The sequence below is a fragment of the Spermophilus citellus genome (assembly GCF_964194105.1).
Source record: "Spermophilus citellus genome assembly, chromosome: 3".
NCBI lineage: Eukaryota > Metazoa > Chordata > Mammalia > Rodentia > Sciuridae > Spermophilus > Spermophilus citellus.
This window is the reverse complement of record NC_138184.1, coordinates 146,267,904-146,288,477: the sequence shown is the minus strand read 5'-3', so window position 1 is coordinate 146,288,477 and position 20,574 is coordinate 146,267,904.

The window sequence follows — 20,574 nt, the reverse complement described above, 5'->3', positions numbered from 1 at the left end:
CACTCATTCCCCCATTTCCCACCCCAAAGCTGACTCTTGGCTGACAGTTTATCAGAGATAAATGGAAACACCTGGGAGCCAGATAAGGCCAATGGAGTGTGATCAGGTGAGGACCCCCTTGGGGACACATGCCACTCAATATTTCTTTTTCCACTCCATGCAGGGTGGGAGTCTGATCCAGACTGGGACAGATAGCAAGTCTCACCTTCCCATTCATTCATTCACTTATTCAAGCAAACTCAGCAGGTCAACTGGCCCAGATCCCTGCCTGAAGTAGGTCAAGGCCTGAATCACCAGGTAGGCCAGATGATGGGTGATCCTGCCCTTTGGCATTTCCGTGAAAAGAAATACCAGGAACTCACACTGTATTTGTTCAGATCCTCAATCACCTTCTCTTTTGCCAAGCCAAACTCTCTTCCACTACAATTTCTCATCTCTCCAGAGACATGAGAACAAATACAATCTTTTATACTCTGTGACCAATCAAAAATATTTTTATTGTCTATGTACTATAATACCATCCTCAAAGGTGAAAACTTTAAGTCTCCTTTTCTTCCCATGTCCCTGAACCACATTAGAATAAACAGTCTCCATCCCCTCTAACCTTCCTTCCAAGGCCTCACTTACTGTTCCTCTAATTAGCTGCTGCTTCTCTCAACTCATTCCAGCTTCTACACCGAATTTAGAGACCAAAACTTTATAGGGAACTCTAGTGCTTGACCAGAGATCCAGCTGCTATGGAAGTAAAAACTGTCTAGTGTGTTTCCACACAACCATTACCTGAGCCCCTGTCAAGTTCCTTAACATTTTTAGATCTCAGTTTCCTCAACTCTAAAGAAGTTTGCACCATAATGAATAAGGACTGTGAACATGGCATTAAAGAGACCTGCCAGCAGCCATTGGACACTTCTTCAAAGAAGCAATTTCAGAAAGACACAAAGGAATTAACTAGGTAAAAGAGAAGATGAGACTAATCCTACCAGAAGCATATGCATGTACAAAGGTCCTGAGACCCAAACTGATGAGGACCAGTATGACCAGATCTCAAAGAACAAAGGAAAATAGATTGTGACATGAGGCTGGTGACAGAGGAAGGGGACAGATAACAAAGGGCCTTGTAAGCCATGTTAAGGATTTTGTTCTTCATCCTAGAGGTCCCATGATGATGGCATAGTTATAAACATTTGCATGCTTTTTCAAAGAATACTGCCTATAGAACAAGTTGGACACAGAGCAGATGTATGGCAAGTTGGAGGCTCTTGAGATACTCCTGGAGGAGGACTGCAAGAGTTTGAACTACAGTGGCATCTGCAAAGACAAAGAGACGTGGATGGATTTGGAAATGATGCTCAGCAGCACTTACTGCTTCAATAGATATGGCAGTGAGGGAGAGGGAGGTGTTAAGGACGGCTGCCAAGGGCCTGGCTTGCTCATCTCTGGATGGCGGTGCTGTTCACTGAGAGAAGGAATGCTGGGGGAGTAATGGACTTGGGGGAGAAGGTATGAGTTCAATTTTTGGACAGGCAGAGTTTGAAGTGCTGTGAGATGGCCAAGTCGAGATGTTGAATAGGCAATTAGATTTATGATTGGGAGCTCAGAGGAGAGTCTGGGCTAAAGATATAAATTTAAGAGTCATTGGTATATAGATAATAATTAAAACCATAAGTATGGACGAGATCACAGTGGGAGGGTGTAGAATTTGAAGGAGACGAAGGCAATGGATAAAGTCTTGAAATTATCCAATATTTAACAGTCAGGAAGAAGAGAATGAGCCAGGAAAAAGACTGCAGAGAGTCCCAGGAGGTGGGGAAAAAAAACCTGACTTACTGAACTAGGAGAGAGTCGGGAATCCAAAGGAAGTTGGTGTTTTAAGAAGGAAATGCCAATGGCAGGGCTGTCCCATTTGCTTATCCTTAATGACCTAAGTCAGGTTACATTCCTATCAGACTTCCAGATTCATATGCAGCCCCAGGTTTCCCCAACCTGGAAGTTACCCTGTGTGCAACTATGGCTTATTGGTGCAAGTCATAACTTTCTATTCACTATAATTAGTGTAGTAAAGATTGTGTTCAAACTTTGCTACACAAAGTCGAACATACAATGGGTTCAATGTACCAAGACTAGATTACATCTCATTTTTCCAAAAGCTTCTGCTATTCAGAATGCCATCAGAATTGAGAAAAAGTCAAAAAATAAAAAAATAAAAATAAAATTGAAGCATTCAGTGATCATTGCTCAAGTATGGTTACTAATACTTGCATTTACTAATAGTCCACAGAGCCATTCCAAACTTTGTTTTGTAAATTCTGAAAAAGTTGATATTTGGTTTCAAAATCCACATAAAAATGGAAAGAATCTTGTGGGCAGAGTGAGGGTAGAGGAGAAAGACTGGGAAGGAAGATCACAGAGGCAAAGAGTTTCAGGACAATCAGTGATCACCAGGAAGTAGATTAAAATCCACAAAAATCAGGTAACAGAACAAAAAACATTACAACATCCTGAGTCCATTTAGTGGGGAAAAAATGCATCCTGTTCCTCAGCAGTCCTGTTAAAAAGAGTAATCAAGTAAATATTAAATAAATGTTTGCTACATTAAGATGGGGGAGGGGAGCTTATGTGGTTTTTCATTTCTTCTGTCCCTTCTATGTTCTACAAACTGGCAATTACAGTTGAAGACTCAATTGGATTCAGGTTAAATTTTCTGGTAGGAATTCATTATAGGAAGTGATGTGAGCATCAGATTGTTCTGAGATGTTAGGACTGATTGATGGCTCAGGTATCATCAGCCTTATCATCCCTTATAAAGCTTCCTTTCAGCCTTTGACCTGAATGGTTTTGTAGCCATTGATTATCATGGCCTAGATGTATGATTTCACTAGAATTTGAAAACTTTATGGTGTGGTAAAGTCTACAGCACAAATGACCTAGTTTTCTCAACAAATAAATTGGAAAAAAAGTGGAGGAGGGACAGGAAAGACTTATAGATTCAAAGAGATTTAAGAGACAAAACAACCAAATGCAGTCAGTGTGTAGGTTTGTCTTATGACATTTATGGATCAACTAGAGAAATTAAAACACAGACTATTAAGAAATGGTTATTTTTAAGATGTGATAACAGCATTATAATTATATATTTTCATGAATATATTTTATCAAAATACATACTGAGGTATTTGTGGATCTAAAGGCATGGTATCTGGTATTTACTTCTAAACCACCCAGTGGATGGGGTTGGTGGACCCCTGGAGGTACAGGGATGTGGACTTGGGGATGGAGGGAGCTAAGCCCGACTCCACCATTGATGCTGATTGATAGGGACATGTTCTCTACTGTCAATACTGCTTGAGATGTTCCTAACAAAAGGCTTAAAATTTTTTAAGGCAATTTATTTTTCATTGTGTGTGTGTGTTGTTGTTGTTGTTGTAATTGTTATTTAGTTGTAGGTGAACACAATATCTTTATTTTTATGTGGTGCTGAGGATCAAATCCAGTGCCTCACACATGCAAGGCACGTGCTCTACCACTGAACTACAGCCCCAGACCCTTCATTGTGTTATTTTGGAGGAAAACATTTCCTAGATATCTTCTTTAGCAGAATGGACTAAACAACATTAAAGTTATCTGAAAAGTCTGATCAAGATAAGTGAAGAAGAGGCACACCTCAGATAATGGAAGTGTGACTGCATTGTTCTCTTACTTACTAAACAACCCAGTTAAAGCAAACATTAGGGAAGTAGTCACTCCACCCCACAGGGTCTAGAGAACTGTAGGGCCTCAGTTAGAGCTGATTGCTGATTGCAACACTCATGAACTTCTGTTCAGATAGAAAAGCCCTGGGACCCCTGGGACCTGAATTCTGTCATCCAGCAGCAGTTCTGTGCCCCTGTTCTAAAAGAGAGGACTCTATGTTTGTTTTCGTTGCATCCAAATTCTCTGCCCCCTCCCTCCTTTGTTCCATGTTCCTCTGCTCCAGGGAAGACATCACTAACATGTAGGGGACCCTTCATTTCCAAGCCATTAACTCTTTTCTTTTACCTGAGCATGAGCTATCCAGTTTTGCTGTGCCCATCCAGTTCCCTGGCTGGCTGTGTGGACAATGGGAAGGCCAGCACACCATCCTCCAAAGCTCCTTGCAAGAGGAGAGGACAGCTGCCCAGGCAGGGAATGAAAGTAGAGGGCCTGTCACTCATTTGGGTCCACAGAAATTTGACAGCAAGGACTGAGTTACACATGCTTGAAAATTTCTGGGGTATTGGGTTGCATCAGGTGGCCAGAGATGGTAAGTACCAAGAATACCCAGTGTATAAGGTATATGGACCCTCCCTGTCTGCATTTTTCACTTTTACCATTCCCCAAGTTTAAGAAGCCAATCTCCCCACTGAAATCCTGCTCATTTTAAGACCTTATCTTCAGGGTTCTCCATCACAGGTCTTCTCACAATCTGTTCATCAGAGCTAATGGACCTTCCTCTGATTCTCACAATTCTTTGCTTGCAGAGCTTGGTAATGTTTGAGTATTTGGTGCCTTAGCTAGGGAGCTGAATGGCATCTGGTTCAACTGCATGTCCTTCCCTAGGTTTTGCCCCTTGAACACACCATGCCACCCACCTTCATGTGAAGAATGTAGATGAGCTTGGTCCATTGCCTTCCAAGCCTCTTCTACTACTTGTCTCCTCCCCACCCCCACCCCACCATGTCTCTTTCCTGCTAGTTCTCCTTTTCCATCCTGTCCTTTCCCACGCTTTCTTTTTCTTTTTCCAAGTGGAGAAGTGAGAGCATCAGAGAGAAAAGGGATCAATTTCACACCCGGGACTCAGGCTATTTCCTGTGCCAGGCAATTTGGCTGGCAACTGCTGAGCTAGATGAGAAGTCTTGGCCCTTCCCAGGCATCCTCCAGCTCCTACTGCCTCAGATGCCCATCACAACTTTCTGGATCAACACACCCCTCTTCAGTCAATAGGAGCTTTGTGAACTCAACAGATGCCACTGGGCCTAGAAGGCATATAAATATGGTTATTCAACCAATGTTATATCGCACTGTGCATAATTCAGGAAATTCAATTACAGTTTCCCCAGCAACAGGAACACAACTTCAGAGCTGGTCCACAGGCCTTGTTTTCTGATGAGAAAGGGGACCCTCAGGCCTCCATGTGGCCAGAGACAATGGAGACAATGCAATATGGCAGACTTCAATTGCCACTGGAAACCTAACTGGATTCTAAATCGTAGGCTTGTAAATTTTTCCATCATTTGGCATAAAGACTCAGGTGGGGATGGGGGTAGGAGTTCTAACATAATCACACACATACATAGGTATAAAGAGTAAAAATCATAGGCACAAAGCCAGAAGCTGGATACATCTGAGTCGCAGAAGGACTTAGAAGTGTCAGGATCATACCTGCTTATTGCTCTACTGCCTTGTGCAAGAGCGATTAACTTGGGGTCCATGATGTTCCTAAAGAAAGACTATGGGCAGGGAGTTTGGGAGTGAGGATCCTGGTGCCAGACTTTGCAAGTTCAGATCCTACCCAGCTGTCCCCTCTATGTGGGACTATGGGCAAGTTTCTTCCTTCTCTGGGCCTCAGTTTCTTTTAAGATAGGGATAAATGATATTAGAAAATGTAGGATCATTTGGTTAGTTTTGCTTTGGAGCCCAGAGCCTTACTGGACCTCCAGGCCAGATTTCCCCATGACAGCACTTAGCTATTTTTCATGACCCCACTTGTAATTCTGTGCCTGAGCCAAGATCTGAATTGGGACATGTTACATATGTACTACCTTGAGTTTGTTGGTTTTTATTTTCTTAGCAAACCATATTTCTTTTTCCACTCCTCACTCTGTGAACTTTAATTAAGCTTTCTCCCATCTAGAGAGCCAGGCAAGGGTGAGGCTTTGTTTTTGAGCAGACTCAAGCTTGCTCGGCAGCAGGTCCCCCCCGACCCCCGCCGCCCCCAGTTTGACAGTTCCAGTTTAGTTCGGTGCTGCTGATTTATAAGACACTGAGCTCATTGGCTTTATCCTCTGTTCCCCTAGTCATTTCTCAATCGAGTCACACTGGCTGGAAACATCTGAGAAAGAAATTTACTGGGAGATGCACAGACAGCCTATTCACATTTCATAACTTTTCAAGAGCCTTCCCCTGGAGGAGCCAGTGGTAGCCAGTTAACGCATGCACAATCCCTCACTGGTGTCCCTGCCCCCATCAGCCCATTCGCCTCTACAGATGAGCCCGAGTCCCCGCCACACTCAGCTTCTTTAACTCTCATGCTAAGTGATGGAACACAGCCCGCACTGTTCTCAGCCTTGCCTGTGACAGCAGGATTAGACAGGGAAATATGGACGGAAGGCACCCAATGGATTTAGTGACTTAATTGTCTGAGTGCTTAAAAATGCAGGATTAATTCCACTTTGAGTGCAGGTTGCTTCTTTCTCATTAACAGGAATCTGTTTAAAATAATTCATTTGAATAAAGACCTAACGGAGGCTCATAAGAAAGCCTTGCCTAACTCTCCTACCTCCTCTCTTGCCCTCAACAGTTCTTCTCCCCGCCTGTGCCGCCCCCTGTCCCACCCCCACTACCACCACCAATTTGATCTTAAAATCTGATCTGAAACTGGTGTTTTCCAATAAACCCTGCGTTTGTGCTTGGAGTCATTTGCAATGACCACTTTCCGTGCCTTGGTCTAAGACATGTCTTGGTCAATTAGTACAATGTCACAGCCGTGTATAGTTATTGTAACTCCAGCTGTGAGCTGTTAATAATCAGCTTGCCCACAGGACAATCCTGCCATATGTTGGATGGTCAATCAAGACTAAAATATGCATTAGGGAAAAAAAAATGCTCCTGTCAACAGTGAGAGAGTGTAAGTCACTGGTTAGGATGCTGGCATGTGACGACCAAATTTGGGTTAATGCTATATCGTTGGTATCCTCGACTTGCTCCTAGTCTAAGATGTTTGTCCTGAGGCACAAAGGCACGATAACTAAAGCAACACAGCTGGAATCAGAAGACAAGTAGACAAAACATGGCAAAATGTATAATATGGGTTGGGGAATAGGGATTTGTTGAAAAGAAACATAGCTCAGATTCTTTGGTAGGCAAAGCAGACAGATCTGCATTTTAGTCATGGGAAATGTGTGTGTGCTATGAGAGAAATTTTACTTAATGGGAGTTTTGAATCAAATAAACACAAGCTGATTTGTAGCAAATAAATGAAGGACAAGCAGTAAGTAGCTCACTTGGGTAATTTCAATTAACTTCTTCCACAGGATCACAGGGCTTGATTACTTCAGTTTGGGTTTGATCTTTGGCATCTGGGGGGCTTGTAGAGAGGGAAGGCTCTTGGTAAAAAGCTGAACCATGGCTTTTGTTCCTAGAGCTCTGCTCCACTATGGCAAGTGGTAATGCCAATGATTTATTTGTTTCAGTGGCAAAACTAATCCTTATACATCTCTAAGTCAGTTTCATCTGAAATTACAAATAACCAGTGCAAATTGGTAAAAAGTCATGCCAATTGTTTCAGTCCCTACTTTTTTGTGTTGTAAACACAATATCTCTCACAGCTTTTTTTTTTTTTTTGCCTTATTTCAGGTCTCAGTTCATTTTCTAGCTGAAAACCTAGTTTAAAATAGTACATGCAAATTTTCCTTTGAATTCTAACAGTTCATGGCCTCTCAAGAAAGACTTTTTTTTTTTTTCTTTTCATCTTTTTTTCCCCCCTCCCAAGAAGTGAAACGATTCAATTCCTACTGAGGTCCTTTTTCCATAGAAGGGAGGAAGTAGTTTCCCCCCACTAAACACAGGAGACCCTTTAATTGCCATGTGAAGGGTAATCACACAGTGCCAGCCTTATTAAAAGCCTGGAGTCCTGTTTACTTGCTGCAGAGCCTGACTTGATTACTTGATAATTAGAAACACCCTGCTAATGATCAGATTGCAGTCTTCCCTGAGGGAGAGCTCCCTTTAGGGAAAGCATTATTTGTGATTACACATTTGTCATTGAGAAGGCAAATTACTCACTTCTCCTTCCTCCCATTTTCTTTCTAGATTTGCTTTAACATTGTGGGAACGCAGAGAAGACTGCCCTGTCCGGGTATAGGTGCATGAATTCGTCCTAGTGATTTGATTATTGAGGGATCCCTGAATTTCCTGTCGTTTTGAGGCTGTTTCACTAACTTGGTGCATGACAATGTCTAGAGAGTTTTGGGGTATCACAACTAGAGCAGATTATGCTAAGTGAAGCTAGCCAATCCCTAAAAAACAAATGCCAAATGTCATCTTTGATATAAGGAGAGCAACTAAGAACAGAAGGAAGAGCATGAGAAGAAGATCACCATTAAACAGGGTCGAGAGGGGGGAGGGAAAGAGAGAGAGAAGGGAAATTGCATGGTAAAGGAAGGAGACCCTCATTGTTATACAAAATTACATATAAGAGGAAGTGAGGGGAAAGGGGAAAAAAACAAGAGAGAGAAATGAATTACAGTAGATGGGGTAGAGAGAGAAGATGGGAGGAGAGGGGAGGGGAGGGGAGGGGGGATAGTACAGGATAGGAAGGGCAGCAGAATACAACAGACACTAGTATGGCAGTATGTAAAAAAGTGGATGTGGAACCGATGTGAATCTGCAATCTGTATACGGGGTAATAATGGGAGTTCATAATCTGCTTGAATCAAATGTATGAAATATTAAAAAATAAAATGTTAATGCAAAAAAAAAAAAAAGAAAGAGGTGCTACCTGTATCTAGTGCTCAGAGGCCGAGATGCTGTTAAACAACCTACAGTGCTCAGGATACTCCCCAACCAACAGAGAATTACCTGACTCAAAATGTCCATAGTGCAAAGGTTGAAAAATACTGCACCAGTGATCAATTTAATTTGAGATGATATGGTGGATCCATGAATTTAGGTTCTGGATGAAAGCAATGAGATAAAGGAATACCAAGTTCTTTTTCCATCGTCTCCACTTCACCCCACAAAAGAGCTGCGTCTGATTCACCCCAACTCTGCCTTAGCCAGATTTCTCTATGATATAAACGGGGGATCAGCAACCTACAGCTTAATTCAGCTGCTGCCTGTTTCTGGATAGCACATAAACTATGACTGGTTGTTACATTTTTAAATGGTTGGGGAACAAACTAAAAGAATAATATTTTGTGAGTCATGAAAATTATATGAAATTTAAATTTTAATGTCCATAAATAGTTGTTTATAGGTACCCAGCCACACCCATTTGTTTATATATTGGTCACGGTAGATTTTGTGCTATGGTGGCAGAGTAGTTGTGATAAAGACTATATGGCTCCCAAAGCCTGAAGGATTTCCTATCTGGCTCTTGACAGAAAAGGTTTGCTGCCCTGGACCATAAAATCCAAGGGCAATTATGCAGCCTGCACGACAGCCAGACTCCCAGATTCCTGGAGGTCCCCTTTCCCACTGTGATGAGGAAATGTGAGAAAATAACACGGCATTGCCTTTACATCTTGTACTGAAATGTCACCAGGTTGGTAGGGGATCACCGACATACTAGTTACTCGTTTTCTCATCAGACCACTCTGTAACTTTCTTGATGCCAATAACATTTTCATCATTCTGAATCCAAAGCTGGCCATTCCTTCCAGTCTCCTTACCTAATTTTAGTCTGAATTGGGAATAAGAAGTCAGCTGGAGAATTGGAAGGGTTTGGATTATCTTCCACTTGGATCCTTAGCCATGAATAAATAAAAAGAAAACACTAGCCACAGAGTCGCAGACACCCGCATCCTGAGACTGTCATCCTCTTACTCTCTTAGAAATAGTTTGGGTATCAAAAGAGTATCCCTCTGTAGCCCCAGCAAAAAAGAGGGGTTTAGGGATGTTTGCATGCACCCCCACAGACACAAAGAGGTTAGCCAGGGTAGGGTTCCACAGCTCAGGGCTTATTGCTGCTTAACCTCACAAATATAAAATTAAAGGAATACCATTCAAAAAGCCAACCCCAGCCCTGGATTGCATCCCTTTACTCATGCAATCTACCGTGACCGTGACCAATATATAAAGACAAGGACACACATGCCAAGGACACAAATGAGAATACAGAAGGGGGAGAGATCATATCTGGATTTAGAGATGAGGAAAAGGAGGGCATCATCATTAATTGGGGTGTCAGGAAGCATTCTGAGCACTTTACATAGATTCTCACAGCAACCTGAAACATTGATAGTATTCAACCCATTTCACAGATGGAAGAACTGAACTCCAAGAAGTGAAGTATCTTGCATGAGGGCACAGAGCTAGTGGGGTAGAGGAGCTGATTCAAACCACATCTTTCTGCCTACTCTTTACTGCATGTTGGGCAGGTGGGTAAGGGGGGAACTTCAGAGCAAAGGCAGGATGTGAATGGGCCTGGGTAAGTAAGATTCATATTGTCAAACTAGCAGGGGGAAAAATATAAACAGAATAAAGATATTCAAATAAAAGGACAGACTTCCTGAGCATATTTTATTAGGTGTGGTTCAGGGATGGAATAAAGGAGTTTCTTAGAGGCATAGAGTTTGCACAGAGAAGATACCTCTGGAAAAGTATGATGAGGTCCAAACATTGCCAAATGCAACTACTTTTGGGAACAGATCTTGCAAAGCCTTAACATTTGATGTTAAGTCTATGTGGAAGGAATGTGGTTATAATAAAAAAGCTTACTGTTTTAGCAGCTCTATTTATAACTGCCAACACTTGAAAGCAACCAAGATGCCCTTTAATACATAAATGGATCAAATGCTGGTACATCCATAGGATGGAATATTATTCAGTGATGAAATGAGCTATCAAGCCACTAACAGACATGAAGGGAACTTCAATGCATATTGCCAAGTGAAAGAAGTTGATTTGAAAAACCTGTTTGATTCCAACTATATTGTAGAAAAGGCAAAACTGTGTACATGATAAAAATATCCATGGTTATCAGGGATTGGGGATAGGAAGGGATGATTAGGCAGAGCATTTTTAGAGCAGTGAAACTTTTCTTGGGCAATACTACAATGGTGGATACGTGTTTTCAAAACCTATACAATGCACAACCCAAAGAGCAGACCCTAATGTAAACCATGAACTTTGGTTAATAAAATGTCAATTAATTATCTTATTAATTGCTCCAAATGGAGCACACTAAAGCAAGATGGTAAAAACTGGGACTTTCTGAAGGGAGTAGGGGGTGAAAGAGGGAGCATATGGAAACTCCAGGTACTTTGCACTCAATATTTTATTTAAACCTAAAGCTGTCCCCACCTCCACCCAAAAAAGTGATTGAAACAGAACAAAAGATTACTGAACTAAAATGCAATGCTACAACTGGCATATAGCTCTGTGACCTTAAGCAAATCACAGCCTCTCTGGGTGTTAGGGACCAAGAGATTAGTTCATCCCACACCATAGGAGATTCTATGGCTCTGAGTTAACGGACATTTACCTGATTTTTTCCCTTCTTTGTAGAGTGAAAGGGAGATCCAGGGCAATGTTGGCCCTGAGAGTGTTCAGAAATTTTCAGCAAAGGACCCACAGTAACAACTCCCTCTTGCGCATGACAGGTTGCATTCAGGGGCCCTAATGACCAACATGTTTGTGGCTGTGGTTGCTGACTGTTTAGAATAATTACTACCTCCCAACTTCTTCAAACATTAAAAAAACAAAAAAGGTATTTCTCAGTGCCGGTTATTTTGCAGCCTGGTAGAAACTTGCACCACCAAATGTGTTGACTTTGAAGGAGTTGGTGTGAGAATTCGCATGCCTTCCTTTCCATATCCTGCACCGGAGCTGACGTGCTGAACTGCCTGACAGAAAATTGGCTTCAGCAGGCCCGTCGCCTCCACCATGGAAATGACAGCATGACTGGCAGCTCTCAGCGGTGCATCCGGCATGTACTAATATTTACCAGCAGAGGTGGCCTCTGGTGTTGCTGAGTCCCCACTCACCTTGTTTAACCACTGCTTCCCTGGCCACTGCACAGAGCTAGCCCACAGGAGGGTGAGGTCTGAGCTTAAGACAGAAGTCTGCTTTTATCTAATCCCTTAAAAATCACAATTATATTTAGCAGATGTCAGCGGGCACTGTATAAATAATAAAACCATCCTTTAAAAAATATTGCTCAGGAAGAAAGTGAATGCAGATGACAACTAAGGTGGTTGATTTAATTCTACATAAACGTTTGTATGAGAATATATATTGCTTTTAGATTGTGCCTAATTTTTCTACACAAACATACCCATTTTTTAAAACAGTTTGGGCAGAGAAAATAACTTTGCCAACTTTTACTTGTGTGTGAACTTTGTCTATATCTATACAAAAGTTAAACAGATGTGCATGTTTATGATTCTTAAGATGCACATATGTAAAACATTCAATAGTATATTTATCCACATAGTTGATTTCATGGAAAGACCCTGTATTTACATTTTTAATTGTGTTATGTAGGACAGTGCTACATACATTGTTTATGTATGTTGACATTTATGATTGAAAACCAAGCAGCTCTGTGGAGGTTAGTTCTTGATGGGTTATGAAACTATTCCAGACCTAAAACTTATGTGCCACTACAGAAAGGGTAAGGAGGAGGAGAGGATATGAATGTTGACTGCTTCCAAAATACTTAATGTGGGTAAGCAATTTTAAAAAATTAAAATTTAAAAAAATTGTTAAACTTTACTTTTCAAAATCAAAGTTTATTTTTCTCATGGAGGGAAATAAAGAAGTTTTTGCTTTTGTCGTGTGATATTTGAAAGAAGAAGAGGTGTGAGGTCTGTGTAGGGTGTGGGAATGTTGGGAGGAAGGCAGCCCTTTGTGGAGGCCCCTCCAACACTTCTCAACGAGGATTCCAGAAGGCCCAGCTTGTAAATGCTCATGTTGTCTTCTGCTGTGCAGCCACGGGCAGCTGAACATTTTGCTTGGTACATCCACAAAACTTTTCTCCTTGCATCCAAGATTTGGGGTTTTAATCCACGCTGTGTTTGGAAAAACTCTAAAATCAGAAAGGATGTGGTTCGAAGTGCTGAAGTGTTTAGCCACATATGGAATACACAGCTCAGAGAAATGAAGTGGCATATTTATCAATGCAAGATTCTCAAGTTTGGAGTCCAATATAGATTTATTGCAGCTCTGGCCAGAGGTTACTGGATGTCTGTATCCTTTTGATGTGCTGACATTTTTTTTTTATCACCCTCCACAACTGTGTAGGTGCTTCTCCCTTTTGGCACATATTATTAATGTCACTGACAATTCTGCTTATTTCCCTCTCTCTTTATCAGTAATTCAGCCTTATGAATCTAATAAATATCAGCCTGGACTTAAATTATACATTGGTGAATTCTGAGTCTTTCCTTTTGCTAGTTTTCCATAGCTTTGGGGCAAATTATCATACCAAGTGAGACATACTTATGAGTGGAAGAGTGTCTCTGGGGAAGCACTGGCAGCATTTATGAGGTCCTATTATGTTGTTCTAGAAATACAGGCGGGAACACTAATCTTCAAACACAGAAACCAGAGGCTCTTTCAGAACTCACAAATGCTGTCTGGTTTAAATTCCAGTAGATGCGGAACCAACAAGGCTGAGCAATTTTACGTTCCACTTGGCAGAGCCGCAGGGAGTGTCCAGGTGGATGTGATAGCAGAGGGACAGGGATGAACATTGTTCTCTCTCTGCCCCTAACTCTCACCACAAATGAATTGACTTCCATAAAATCAGGTTAAAATAATCATCACGCTTTAAGGAGGTTTAAGTTGCGCGGGGAGTGTTTGTATGCACAGGAGTCTCAGCGAGCAGTGTGAGCTGGCAGATTCCTTCCTGTGCCTCAGACCCAGCCCAGAAGTCCCACTTCCAACCTGCACCCTGACTGAGGCTGCTTCGGGGGACCCAGGACCACAAAGCCATGCCTGTGTGCTATCAGCATTTAGAAAAGCCAGTAAGCAAGCTCTGGCCAGTCTGGTAAGAACAAAGTGTACTATAATAACCCCCAGGATGGGAGAAAGAAGGGGTATCCAGAAGACCACCAAACAGACAGACTTCAGAAATAGTGAACGATAGAGTCAGAAGTAGGAGAGTGTGTGATGAAGGGTAGAGGTGTGTGTTGCCCGAGAGAAACGTTATTCTTTCTAGCCCTTTCTTTGCCTTCCCTCTCTATTCCTCTACCCTGGCAAATAATGGGAGCTCAAAGCCGTAGACCTGCTCCCATGACTGCAGGTGATGTAGACAATCCCATGTAGGGAAAGAGAACTTGGGAAGGCCAGGCCCACCCTCCACCACACCAAGCACCACCACCACCACTATCAATTACAAAGTGAAGTTTTTTTCCTACATCTTTTAGGGGAAGGGGAACTTTCAATTAAAAAAAAGATGTTTTTGTTGAGGAAGGATGTGTCCAGTGTTCACCCAGGCTTCATCTGTCTTCTTGTGGTTGGTCTGCAGGAGGCAGGTTTGAGCAGGTGGCAGGAGAGGATCAGACCCACTCTCTGGGAAAAGGATCAGTCATGGTTCTGCCCAAACCCATTAATTTGAGAGCTTCTGCATTAATCCTCCTGCATTTGCCCTCTTGTCATGGATGACAGAGAACTTCTACACCGGGGCCTGGAGATTTCCTCCTTTTTCATCTTGAGCATCCTCATCTTCTGCTCTCTTTGCTGCCCCACCAAATTCCTCTGTCACCAAAATCTGCATTCACACTCACTATAAGAGTTGGCAACTGCAGAGTCCCTTGCCCTGCCCTGCCCTGAGAAGCCCAAGGGACAAGCTCCACAGAACCTGAGAGATAGGCCCTGGGAACAGAGGCATGCCACACATGTTTTCTGCTCTTGAATTTCCACAGGGCTCATAAGTCCACATTCAAGATCTTACAACTTCTCACTGTTGAGAACTGCTAAATGCTCTAGAAATTGATGTAGTAAAAACTTAGTTTATCATTGACACACGTCTTTTGAATCATAACTTCACCATTTTGCAGATCTACTGTTCTGAGGAACACATCTCAAGAACGGTCACTGAACCACAGAGTGAGTCTACCTGGGAATGGAATGCTTGTGACACATCAAGCCTTGGCAAAATTCCTCTCCATCCCTCTTCCCTCCCCTTCTACTGACATGTAGACAATCTTTTTAAGGCCCAAGATGCAAATCTAGGGTAATAGCCTGGGATTCTGGCCCAAATCAGTGCACTAGCATTACTCCCCCAAAAACTCTAAAAGTTTCCTTCTGTCTGCTTTAATGTGACAAAGACTAATGGTTGTCCTGAAAAACCTTTTGTCCTCATTTTGTGAAAGAATCTATGATTTGGGACTAGAGACATGGTCACTCTGTGTAAAATTCTCTTTCAGGTAGGTATACAGCTGTAGAAAGCGCTTAAATACAACATCTAGGAGCTATGCTTAAAAGGGAGAGGCATGCTCTTCTCTGCCTTTTTCTCCTCACTACTCCTAGAATAAGGATGCAATTGCAGGAGCTGGAGCAGCCATGTTAGACCATCAAGTGAATCCACATACTGAGCAAGGTAGAAGGGGCTGGGTCCCTGACATTATGGCATAAAATAATGCTTCAGATAAATACATTTGGTTTCCTTTTATGGCAAAGAATATACATTTTTATTATTTAATCCACCATTATGTTAAGATTTCTGCCACTTTGGCAAAACCTAATCCTGATGGTTTTCACTCCTCTCTTCAACTAACCCCTTAGACCTCTCAAGAACAAACTAAAAGCCTGATTATTTCCTAGAGCAACCTCTCAGAAACTCCTCTTCACTGGGAACAAGTTAGCACCAGAATGACACTACTGGAATTCTCTCTGGATGGCCATCTGTTCCTTCTATCAAGACCTTCTCTCACTCAATAGCTCTCACAAGGAGATCAGAGACAGGGCTGGCCAGGCAAGCCTCCACTCCACAGCAATGCACACACCAGCAGACACAGCGGTGGTCTAGACCGAGGGGCCATGTTTACCCACCCTTTAACCCAAATAGTCATCTCTTGAATTTTCCAGACTTTGGGTCTTCACATGCTCACTTGACTATGTTCCCATGCACTGTTCATGCCCTTCCTACAAAGAAGGAAAATAATTCCTACAAGAATCACCCAATTCATTCATTAGTATCTATGCACCATCCCTTCTGAAGGGTTTCATTGTGACTTAGTTTCCACTCCACCTCATACTACATCTAAGTTAACAAAGATGCTCCAATCCACAGCCATGACCCTGCTAGCCTACCCCCATGTTCAATTCCATGGTACCAAAGTTAGTCAAACAAAGGCAAGACTCAAGCTAGATCACCCACAGACACCTCTCAGATGGACAAGCCCAGGCCAATGACCTGTGGCTAGAATTTGGTTCATTTCAAGAAACGAAAGCGTGACAATGGAGCACACCAAATTCATGCTTCAAACTCTGAAGACGCCTTCAAGAATCTGTTTATGAGACACATGAACAATAGAGGTTGATTATTTATGTATCATGAGGATAAAACTAGTCAACTCTGTTTATATACAAATGTTGGTTATAAATCTTTGTGTTTATTCTTTCATTATAGCAGTTAACCAATGCCTGGAATTGAAGTTCAAGGCTTGTCCTCTGTAAAATGCTCATAGCACCTTTGCATCCCCTGTACCTAGCGAGATGCAACAGTTAAGAGAGAGCAAGTACCTCAAACCCAGGCGACCTTGGCCTTGAATCCTGAATAGCTAATGTAATTTTGAACAAATTACTTAATCTTGCCAAGTCTTAATTTATTCATCAAAAACAGACATAATAATACATACCTCTTAGGTTGGACTGAAGAGTAAGTTAGATAGTACACGAAGCTGCTGGCACTTTGGGAGTGGAGATTAAGTCACAGTGACACAGGTATTAAATGCTCAGATTAGATTAGATATTAGATTATATCTAATTGAATGGAGTTCTCCAGAAGCAAAACAGCCTCCACCGCTCATCTTCTATGAATTCTTCTATACATCTCCAGGTCCCCTCTTTGAGACATCCAGTCACTTGTTATCTATTCAGCCAAGAGTATGAAGCATATGCTACCTATCAAGTGCTGGAAAAGAAGCAAAGGGTGCTGAGATGTATTTACAAGTCCCTGAGCCTCACAGTGCCTAGGATCTAGTGGAGGGGGAGAAAGGTAAACCACTAAGGGTGATAAAAGTTGCAAATGCTGTGGTAAACGTGTGAATTCAGTGGGTACTGAAAGAAGAAGGCTGTCAACTCTACTTGGATAGGATGTGAAGATGGCAAGGTCCTGAAATGCTTTAAGGAAGTAGCAATTCCCAAACTGAGACTTGAAGAAACGAAGTTGGTAGTGGCCAGGAAGCTCATTTTCAACACAGGTGCACTGTGAACAAAGAAAACAGGCTGACTTGGGGGGAAACAGCAAGTAACCCTTAAGGCTAGGTGGGGGTCATCAGAGGACAAGAGGCCTGGGAGAGAGTTTGGAATGGAAATGGGGAACCGGTCAACTAGAAAGCTCAGTCCTGGTCCTGGGAACAACAGGAAAGTCATTCAACAAATGTTAGTCACCACCCAAAAGAGACATACCCAGAGAAGGGTGTAGGTGACACCCCAATGACCAAGTTTTCTCATATGCAGAGATAATGAAGCTGTTGTGTCCTCCTGCTTGGATCATATGGTCCTTGTCTTGTGCATCCTCTCAAATCTCCAGCCACATCCCATGTTCTGTCTCACCCTCATTTCCCATCAAATGTTATCCACCCGGTGGTTCTGTTTCCTCCGAGGCGGGTTCCTGCCAAATGATGGGAGTTTACTATTTAAATCCCAGACAGCATACCAGTGCACATCAGCTTATGTTATTTATTCCAAGTACTATATTTGTGGGATAATACTTTAAACCAAATGGATTTTAAACCCTACTGGTAGAACTCCAAGCACCCTGGCACCTCTGTACGGGAGAATCTTGTACAGGAAGTGGTGCATCACCTAGGTGTAGTCCTAGGTGTGACATCAGCTTAGTGTTTGCTATCAACAAGGTTTTCAGGGGGGAAAAATGCCTTTACAAAGACTGAGGAAGCAGACAGTCATATTCAAACGCAATTGTAGATTCTTTCAACTCCATCCCAGTAATTGGGATGTGATCACCGCTCAATACATGATAAAAGGGAAGAAGGAAAAGAGGGAGGGAGGGAAGAAGAGGGAATGAGATCTAATCCATAATCTTTTTTTTTTTTATTTTAACATAGCATGAAAGTTGGTGGTTAAAAACAGATTTTTTTTATTATTCCTTAGGGGGCCGGGCAAGGGACATAGATATCCAATTTATTGCCACTAACCCTTTTATCCTAAAATTTGAAATATTTGAGCATACAGAAAACATCATTTTGTATGCTCTTTATTGGCTGCATAGATCTATGTTTATGGAAAGCTTTAATGGTTGCAAAGTCAAATTGCAAAAATGATTCATTTTTTTAGAGATTTTGATATATCATGCTGCGTTCTAATAAAATTTTCAATACTGGCTGTAATATAGATGATGATACTAATGTTTCCCATGGGACCCAGTGATCAGAACTCCTTTGGTAAATGTCCCAGAATTAAGGTTAGTGCACCAACGTGCTGTAACTCACTGATATTTAATACCGGCTGCTGCAATATGAGAAACTCAGCAGCAAACACAGGCTGTAGAGAAACTTCTTTCAGTTCTGGGGTCCAGGCCAATCTGTTTTCTAACCCTACTCTGAGATCATTGCCATGTGACCCACCCTCCCCGCAGATACCCAACAATTTAGGGAAGACAACAACAAAGTCATGGAAATAGCAGATGAATGGGACCTTCAGGAAGCAATACTATAACAAGAGATGAAACTTGAACTCTTTGAACTGAGTCTTTTTTTTCCCAAGAAACCACTTTCAAACTCTTGAGAGAGAAACATCAAAGTTTGAAGGGCAGGTATGAAATAGGTTCCCCCCTTACACCAAAGTGACACAAACTCAACCTGACATACACTTAGAGTGAGTTTTGTGTGCCAACCAAGATGAAAGGGGGGAAAAAGACACACACTTGTCCTCAAGGAACTTACTGCAATTATCTTCCAGCTGATTGAGAACTCTGTTTTCTGAATTATTGTTCCCTTATGTCTCCTGTTTCCTTCAAAAGGGATTGAGGTAAGACATGATTTTTTAAAGATACTCTTTAAAAATGCCCAACGTCTTTTAGAATAATAGGAAACACAGATTATTTCTTCAAGGAGAAAACATTTTTCACCAATTTGGCAAAGCCAAGGAAATTTAACAATAGAAAGTCTTGGTAAGAGTTGGGGGCACAGATTCCCTCTTACAGTTCTGGTGGGAGCTGAGAGAAGTATGGCCTTCCCGGAAAACCATGTGACACCATTTAACTACAGTTTAAATGGATATGTAAATTGACATTATAACTCCATTTCTAGACATCTATTGCCTTTTAGAAGTATTTCCCTCGTATGTGAAACGAGTCCCTTCCTCATGTAAGGTATGTTTATGTCACCACTGTCGCAATAGCAAGAGACTAAAAGCAACCTAACTGTCCATCAAAATGTACTATTAATAGCTATACCCATAAATAAGTATGATGAAGCTATAATGACCAGGAAATGCGATATGAAGTCATATGGAATCAGAGTCAGATGTATTTCTAAGCAAAACAGACCTAAGATAATCCACTTACAAAGAGAAAAGGTTTGTTTTGGCTCACAGTTTGGGAGGTTTCAGTCCATGACTGGTTGGTCTTGTGGCTTCGGGGCTTGTGACAAGGTGGAATGTCATGGTGGGAGCACATGGCAAAGCAAAAATGCTCACCTCATGGCCAGGAAGTGGAAGACAGGGAAGAGAGGAGACAAGGGACCTACAGTCCCCTCCAAGGGCATGGCCCCCAGTTCCCTGAAGACCTCTCCCCAGGCCCTGCCTCTCACAGGTTCCACCACCTCCCAATAGCCCCATACTGGAGACAAAGCCTTTAACACATGGGTCTTCAGGGCACATTCACGATCCAAACTTTAGCAGACTGTATAGTCTGTTCCCATTCATGTTTACACAGGTGATGTGTATGTATGAAAATAGAGAAAGTGATTTGGGCTGTCCAGGGAACATCTCTGAAAGAGAATACAAGAAATTGGAAATAATGCTGTCCTCTGGAGAGGGTAGGAGGGTGGCTGGATGACCAGGGTAGGAAGGAGATGGTGTTCATTATATAGTTTAAAATATTGTATCTTTTATACCACGTACATATATTATTATTAAATTATTTAAAACTTGAAAGATCTTTAAAAGGACACACTTCCAAACCAAAGGAAGGCACACTCTCAGATTAATCATTTCTATTAGACTCTGCCACATTTGAAGCCCATTCATACAGAAGGAGTTTATTCTGGAACATGTATGCTAAAACTAGATTGCCACAGAGAGGATTTGGAGTGGCTCTCTCCAGGGGTCTTTGGAACCACCTCCATTTCCATGTGTTGGGATGCCCGTGCCTTTTACCATCGTGTCTGTTGCATCTTGAGAACTAGGCTCTTTTCCCGGGATCTCTGCATCTATCAGCACCCCTCACTGTCTCTGTGCTCCCAGGTATCAGAGGGCCCTCTTCTT